Source organism: Marmota marmota, unplaced genomic scaffold (assembly GCF_001458135.2).
Source record: "Marmota marmota marmota unplaced genomic scaffold, marMar, whole genome shotgun sequence".
Taxonomy (NCBI): domain Eukaryota; kingdom Metazoa; phylum Chordata; class Mammalia; order Rodentia; family Sciuridae; genus Marmota; species Marmota marmota.
In genome coordinates this window covers 799,109-807,802 of record NW_025999927.1, presented here as the reverse complement: position 1 = coordinate 807,802, position 8,694 = coordinate 799,109, and positions in this window count along the sequence as shown.

Below are 8,694 nucleotides of genomic sequence, written 5' to 3'. Positions count from 1 at the left end.
GGTGGGATACCAGGAGAGCAGGACCCTCCAGGGACCCCGCCCCAGGCTCCCCTTCCCTCCTCAGGGGAGGGTTCCACTAACCAGGGGCCAGGCGAGGACTTGGGCAGCGCCCCTCTGGGGCTCCCACCTGCTTCCTTTCCCCACTTGGCCCTCCAAGGCCCAGCTGAGACCATTGGGAGACATCCACCTCCCTGGGCTGTGCGCCTCTGCACATCCGGGCTCTCAAGCTGGTCACACTGGCTGCAGACCTCACAGACTGGGTGCGCCTGAGCCGCGTTCCTGGTTCTAAACCGAGCGTGGCTCCTGCCGGCTGTGACACAGCCAGGCCCCTCACTGTGCGGCTGTTGGCTCCAGTCAGGTCGGTAACAACTAGGCTGGCTTGGTGTCAACTCTGAGGTGCAGTCAAGGACGTTGCTATGGCCTCTTGTGGTCCTTTGCGGTGGCAACGTGGGGAAGGGCACCCAGGGGAAGCACTGGGGTCTGAGATGGCCACACCTGGGAATCCTCAGGGCTCTTGGCAAATGAAGGGGCAGGCGGGGCGGGCAAGGGGTGAGGGCCAGGGGGACACTGATGCAGGAGTCGACGCCCCTGCTGGGAGCACCCCTGTGGCCACAGCTGTCCTCTCAGTCCAGGAAGAGTCCTCAGAGGTGAGACTGTGTAGCCATCTTCTGTGACCCAAGGATCGCTGTGTAAAGCGAGATGGCTGTCCCCTTCCCCGGGCTACCACCCTCCTCGTGGGGAACAGGGGTTGGGACACGTGCTTCTCTGCCTTAGCAGGATGTGAGGTGCTCTAGGCCCTCCTGTGAGCCAAGACCGGTGCTCAGACACCAGGGCTGTGCTCTCCAGCCCCTCGACCTCTCCTGTTGGGCTCTCCTGGTCACAGTGTTCTCCAACAGGACACGCGATGCCCACCCACCCTGCCTATCCCCACCCACTGTCCTCTGCACAGTTGTCTTCCACCTCCCTGAGGACCCTCCCTGCTCCCCACATCCCCAGATCTTCCCTCTGGGCACCCTCCCGCCCGCACACCACAGCAGCTTTTACCGAAGGCAGGTGCCCAAGCCTGGGGACCTTCCCCTCCACAGCAGAATCCAGTGTCTCACATGGCCAAAGCACTAACAACAAAGCCACATGTGGGACTGGCTGAGCCAGGCCCTGCCTTTGGACAGGCACTTCAGGGAGCTGCCATGGGACCCACATGACCCAAAAAGTGTGGGGGGGTGGGCTCTCCTGGATAAGGCTGTGTGCTGGAGGGAACCCATGACACTGCTGGTGGACATCTACCACTAGGAGATTTCGGGTCACAGGGCAGGAGCCCAGCAATCCTGCCAGGAGGTTGCGGGGAGGGAAGGCAGGGTCCACACTTCTGCCTAAAGGAGAGATGTCAGGATAGGCAGGTTCTGGCCAGGGAGGCAGAGGTGATGGACAGCACTGCCCGGCCAGGAGGTCGTGGCTTCGGGGCTGCATCCCTCTCCACCAGCCCCCCAAAAGGACCAGCAAGACACATTCCGTCTCCAGAACCCTCACTGGTCGCCTACCCCTGGCTATGTCTAGCCAGGTATGTCTTGGGGAGCCCAGGAGGAGGCAAGCCCTGGCCACAGCAGGAGCCACACAAGGTAACAATGCTCCGGGAGCAACAGTGGGGCTGAGGGGGAAGGTCGGACCAGGCAGTGTTCCTGCGGAGTTGGATCAACTGTTCACAGCTGGCCTCACCTGTCAGCGCCTCCCAGTCAATGCGGCCCCTCCTTGGAGAGAGGCCTTGCCCAGCCTGGCCAGCAGAGGGCAGCCGTGCATGTCCCCAGCTGCTGTCAGAATGGAGACAGGGAGGCAGGCAGGGCCCGGCTGAGGGTCCCAGGGCAAGCCATTGACCCGTGGAGCCAGCGGCAGGGCTGTGGAAAAGGCCTGCAGAACCTCAAACTTGTCTTGGGGCTTTCAAAATGCTGGGCACCTCTGTGGACATTCCCCAGAAGCACGCATCCGGCAGTGGAGAGGAACACATGACCAGCCAGGAGGGTGGGCATTCCACTGGGAAGTGGATGGCGGGATGGCAGTCAGTCCAAGGGTGCATGGGAGCAAGCTCCAGGGAGGAGCCGGCCAGCAGCTAAGACACGGCAGGCTGGCCAGCCCTGCTGTGACGCAGAGCAACAGTGCTCCAGCCCAGGCAGGATCTGGGTCTGCAGCCAGGTTGTGGCTGTCACCACCTCCTTGAGGGCGCCCACAGCACCCTCTGCTCACAGGAGGGGTGATGTCAGACAGGTGGCTGGTGAGCACCCCTCAGGGCTGCTCAGACACAAGGTCAAGTGCTCAGCAGCAGCAGCAGCCCCTGCCCAGGACAGCAGTGGCTTCCTCACCGGGAAAACCCACCAGCCACAGGGCCCCCTGTTGCTGGCCGAGAGCCTGGGAGTCACCTAAGTGGCAGAAGGCAGCTGGGGGGCAAGGTGCAGCCGGACCTCAGAGGGCTCACCTCCTCTGCCTGCAGGCACCACGGGCCACAGAGGCAGCAGGACAGCCTGTCACACAAGCGATCCCCATACGGACCCTCACTGCCTCCAACATGAGATGCCAGGGAGCTCAGGATGGGGTCACGAAGGACTGAGGTCCTGAAGGGGTGCAGGGCCCCCCATAATTGACCTGTGCAAAAACATAGCCTGTAAGTGACCTATTCGTGTGTGTGTGTGGGGGGGTGGGGTTCAAGGAGGCCCACGGAAGGTGCCAGTGCCCTCCTGCAATTGAAGGAGTAGGGCAGACTCATGGCCACATACCCAGGATGTCACTGTGCATACGTGAGCTCTGATAGCTTCTGGGGACAGCTCCTGGATCCTAGCTAAGCCCTGATGTCTGCTCCGGTGTCCAGTAATCACGGCAGCATGGAGTCTGGGCTCCTGATCTCCTAAGACCTGCTTCTTCAGAGGTCACAGGGTGGCACTGGCAAGCACCTCACAGGCTATGAGTGGGGTGGAGGGGACCCTGTCATCAGGGTCCACCCCTGGAGCCCACCATGGGACCATTGAACCTCCCTCTGCTGGCCACGACACTTAGGTGCTCCAGGGACTAGGATGACACCTCTGGGTGGGCTGCCCACGGCCTGCCAGAGTGCACCCCGACTCATATCCATCCTACAAGCACAACACATCTCAGCAAGCCCAGGTGCAGCCCCACAGCATCCAAGTCCCACATCTCCAAAACTAGCATCTCTCCCCAAGCTCCCTCCTGTCCATGGGGGCAGCAGGCAGTCTGCCAGCCACCTTCCCAGGTGGCCCTTCACTTGCCCCTTCCCCTCAGGGTTCCTCCCTGCTGAAGGTGGGCCCTAGTTTGCTGCCTGAGACCAGGTCCTTCCCTCTCTTCAGCCTCTCAGAGGCCTCACACACACTGAGGGAGCTCGGAGACAGCAGGCAGCTTGTGCCCTGTGTATCCAGAGCTGGGTCTAGGCCAAGTTGACGCCAAGATGGTTGCTCCATGGATAAGCCCTCGTTCCCAGCAGTCAGACACCTCCCCAACCCGGGTGGGGAGGTGCATTTGGGAGGTCCTTGCCTTTCTTCTGGGGCCTCGATAGTCTGCCCACTTTACCTCCCAGGCAGCTCATCGTGGAGAGGAGGTGGCCAGCCACCCAAGGCCACATCAACCAGTGCTCCACATAGGAGCCTCCCAGAAGCCCCCTCGGCTTGGCCTCCACCTGCCCAGGCCTCCGCTAGCTGCTCTTCCCAGTGATGTTCATCAAGTGCCTGCTTGAGCCTCAAGGGTGATCTATTCTTCCTCAGAGTCAGGGTCAGAGCTCAGAAGCAGTGTCATAGCAGCTGGATCCTGGACCGTCTCCTGGCCGTGCCCCAAGGACACCTGTCTCTGGCACTGTTTTGGCCCTTTCACTTGACATCGCAGCAGGGGGAAAACAAAACCACTCGTGTTAGTCAGGATTCAGCAGAGATTGACCCACAGATAAACAGTGGGGACAGGGGAACTGGCTCACCTGACTTTGGAAGCCCAGTCTGCAAGCCAGAGACCCCGGGATGCTGGCTGTGGCTCTAAGTCCAAAGGCCTGGGAACTGGGCTGCTGGTAAATCCTAGTATCCAAAGGCCAGAGGCCCAGAGTTCTGATGTTCAGGGGCAGGAGAGTGAGTGGCCCTCAGCTCCAGGAGAGGAAATAGTCTTTTGTCCTCCCAGGGGTCCTGGTACACTGGATGGTGCTGCCCACACTGAGGGCCATCCATCCCCTTCACCATGCCACCCAATAGACCAGCCTCCTTGGGACACAGCTCAGACACTGTTCTAGGCAACTTGGGCCCCCCAGTGACATCCACAACTAACCAGCATTTCACTGAAGCTCCAAGAAGCCACACTCATCCATGGTGAGGGCAAATTCAGGTCCAGATGCTTCCGGGGCAATGGTGACCTTATACCATGGCTCTCTAATGCCTGGCATCCCTGCTACTATGAACGTGGCCAACACACTGGGAACTGTCTTTGATGAGACCCTCCTGGGCATTTTTTAAAAAGTATTTTTAGTTGTAGAAGGGCACCATATCTTTAACTTTTCATGTGGTGCTGGGGAGGGAGCCCAGTGCCTCTCACAAGCTAGGCACGTGCTCTGCTACTGAGCCCAGCCCAGCCCTGTCATGGCATCCTTATCACATTAATTACTCTGCACGTGTTTCAAAGTGTCACGTAAGCACATAGCTCTTGCAGCTGAGGTGGCAGCCTGGGCATTCATGGCAAAGGAGACGATGGTGTCTTGGCGTGACTGGTGGTCTTCGTAAACTCAGGCAATGTCTTATTCACTTGCAGCCTCCTTGAGGACAGGCTGGAGCCACCAGCAGACCCCAGAGAATTCCCTGAACAGGGCAAGGGCCCCATGGCCCTGGCACTGTGGAGAGCACACTGCCAGCTGCTCATCAGTGCTGCCGGAGTCCTCCCAGTGATGGCAAGTGGGGTAGGCCCATGTGGTGGTGAGCAGCCACCCCTCCCCTGTCCTCCTGGCCAAAAGAACCCAGTCCCTGGAAGGGACCACATGGAGGTTGTGGCTTCTCAGCTTCCCAAGCAGCTGAGCCCCAGGACCTGGGAAGCCTCAGGTGTGATCGTCAGCACTGGGAAAGTGCAGGAGGTGGCCTGCTTTCAGGAGTGCCCCTGCTCCTGCACCATGGTGGGAGGGATCCACAGGGCCAGGCAGGAAACACACTTCAGGTGTCTCACCCCTGGAATCCTGTTGTCTTCAGATCTTGTCATCCGAGAGAATGGATGTCTCTCACTTGAGCAACGGCTGGGGGCTTTCTTGACAAGCAGAACTGAAGGCTCAGACAGGTGCCCCAGCGCTGAGGGTCAGCGCCTGGGAATTACCACCTCAGCCACTGTTGGCTTGTGCATCGTGCTGCCAACGGAGACCCCCAGGATCTTGACGTGACCTTCTGTAAGCCAGTGCCTTTCTGAAACTCAGTCTTCACTCTGAGTGGGACTCGCCCCATGGGGACGCTACACAGAGCTGCCAGAACTGCAGTCAAAGGCTCACATCCAACTCCGCTTCAGGGCCTTCTAGGGCAGGTGAGGACCAGGGGTGCTTTGCCGCAGCCCCCAACTCTAGCACCCTTGCCTGGATGCTCAAGTGGCAGATTCCTCTTTCCTTCTGGACCTGAGGGACGCAAGGTCTTTAGAATCATGACACAATACAGTTGAAAATACATACATGGAGTGAGTAGTTGACTCCGTCACTGTGACAAGTACCCGGACACCCCACCAACTCCCAGCAGGGCCACCTGCTGGGGAGCAAGCTGGGACAGACACACTGATCAGGAAGAACTGTCTTTTTAAGGTACATACATAGACAGGAAATGGAGATTTTATTTTTCTGGTTCATTATTTTCTGAAATGTGGTCAACATCAAATAGCTGAGTTTGGCTAGAAGTAGATCTGGCCCCTGGTCCAGGCACCAGCTCCCACTGCTCCCCGCCCACAGACCCAGAACCCACTGTTCCTGGGCTCCCCAGTGCCTCCCCTGACCCCCTTCTGCCCTGCCTCACCTGTCCCATCAGGTGGCTTTCTCTGTGTCCCAAGGGTGTGCCCCCCGCTGGAATGCTCTGCCCACATGTCTAGCAGGCTGGCCCTGGGCGGGTGCCCATGTGCACAGCACCATCACCTGTCCACGCAGCAGGCTGCTGAGTGGCTCTGGGCCCACGGCCTCCTAGTCCCATGCAGAGTGCACAGCCTCTTGCGCTGCCAGAGCAGGACATGCACACACAGTCATGGAGGGCCTAGAGCACACCCCAGACACAGCGAGGGCTTCTGTCCCTCGGGTGGGAGCAGGCCGACGTCTGGTCTCCACAGTGGGAAGGAAGACACATCGTGTGCGTGGCTAGCATCCCTCCAGGGTCCCCCACACCCTCAACCCAGCTGCTAAACAAGTGGCCAGCCTCGGGTGGCCCTGATGAGCCTGTGGGGCGCACTCAGCACAGGCAGCTTGAAGACACCCAGGGAATCTTGGTGGGGCCCCAGCTGGCTGCCACCCTGTGGGCACTCAGCACCAGGCCTGAGCACACCAGGCCCTAGGTGCACCCCACAGGGGCCTGAGCAGCTGGGTCCCAGGAGCAGGTGGCCCAACAGCAGAAGGGCACGGCAGCCAATGCTGGGTGTGCGACTATGACAGCAACGGCCACATCACCACCCTCACACCACACACGTGCCCTGGCAAGGCCAGAGATGGCGACGCCACAGACAGCGGTATCTATAAAGTATCTTCTCTTTATTTAAGTTAAACAATCTCAAGGATGGTTTCCATCTATAAAATGGACAAAGTACAAGCTCTGTACAGCAGTTCTTTTTAAAAATCAACTGGAAAAAAATTACCAAACTATATTCTGAATTTGCAAAACAGACTCACAGACACCATCGCTTCAGCATGGCACAAGGACCACCGCAGCAGAGACGCTGCCTCGCGCTTCCCAAGGGCGGAGGGGGGATGGTGGGGTGGGTAAAGAGGAGTGGGAGGAGGGCACACCCAGGAAGTCACTTTGGCACACTGCGTCATGTAAACACAGCTCCTCTGGAGAGCCGGCTCAGCCACCTCTGCTCCCGGCGGCCCGGGGCACAGGGCTGGCACCCTGGGTGGCCAGGCAGCATGGTGCACAGGTGATCAGGATGGCATGGGTGCAGGCATCCCTGGCAAGCCCAATCTATCCCACATCTATGGCCTGCCCTTCTGACCAAAGGGGCTGCGGCAACAGGGTGAGAGCAGAACCTGGTGAGGAAGGCGGTGCCGGATAGGCGGGGTCCCGGACTGTGCTGTGGTTCTGCTCAGCAGCCTCACACCTGCGCCTAGGAGCGGCTCCCCTCAGTCCTACACCGAAGCTTGGAGAGGTGCAGAGTCACCTGTCACACAGACACCGTCTACCTGGAGGGAAGGAGATGCAGCAGCCACCTGGCCCGGCCCTCGTGCGTGAGACCTGGGACCGTGCACACCCGCAGGCTCCTGAGGCAGAGCCCAGCAGGGCTCCCTCTTCTACAGCTCGGGTGTGCACTGGCAGCCTTCAGCACCTCAGCTCCCAGCCTCCACAGGCCCCAGAGGGGCCTGATGTGCGCACATGAGGCACCAGGAGCCAAGGTGCCCTTGTGGGAGGGCAGGGGAGATAGGCAGTGGCCATACCCACAGGGGATGGGCTGTCAAGACTGGGGCACAGGAGGCAGCGGGTTCTAGGCAGTGTTTCCAAGCGAGAGGCAGAGGCCTGGTGTTCTCCCCTCCCCACTGACACCAGCCTTGGAGACTGCACGGGACACAGGCCCCTGCCACTCACCCAAGCCTCCCAAGTGTGCGGTGTGGCTTGGTTTTGAATCCACCCAGCCCCACCCAAAGGCCCGAGGCAGCCATGCTGCGGGAAACATGGGGTACACTGGGTGCAGCAGGCACACCAGGGCTCCAGGTTCACCTGCAGGCTGAGTGTGCAGCTCAGGGAGCCCCGAGGGCCTGGCATACAGGCCTCGAGTCAGCAGGAGCCCAGAGCTGGTGCACAATGCTGTCCAGCGTCTCTGACCTGCCTGCCATGTGGAGGGGGTACTGCTGGCTCACACTGGGAGACACAGAATTGGGCTGTTTTTCCCCTTAACAAAAAAAAATTTAATTAAAAAAACCCAAAGCATTCTTGCCAAAATAAGTAACCTGTCCAGGTTCACAGACACTGACAGATGAAAAGCAGGTTCCCAACACGCTGAGTCCCCAACTGGAGGCCACCCGAGGGGCCCTGGGATAGGGACTGGGGGCCCCATGGGCCACCAGAGCACCTATGGGCTGATGAAGTTCCAGGGGACAAAGGCAGCCACCTGCTCCTTCCAGGAGCATCGGCCCTCCTGCGGGTGACCAGATGACGACCCAGGGAGACCACAGGGAGCCGGCTGCACGCTCTTTCTCATGTATGTTATATTTAGTGTCCCACCACGGAAAGTTCATGTTCAGATACAGCAAGCACGTCAGTGAAGAGGGGAGGCAGGGCGGGCACGGCCACAAAGCCTGCCACTGGAGTCAGCTCTGCGGACACCACGTAGCCGGTGGGACAGGTGCAGGCGCAGAGTCCTCCCCGCGCACTGCGCCCTCCCCTTCTGTCCTTGGCGTGCACGCCACTCAGCTGCTCCTCCTGGCCTCGGCCTCAACTGTTCCTCAGCTGCCCAGCAAGTGGGGAGCACAGTGGGTGGGAGCGGGTGGCTGGCCCCGGGGGGGGGTGG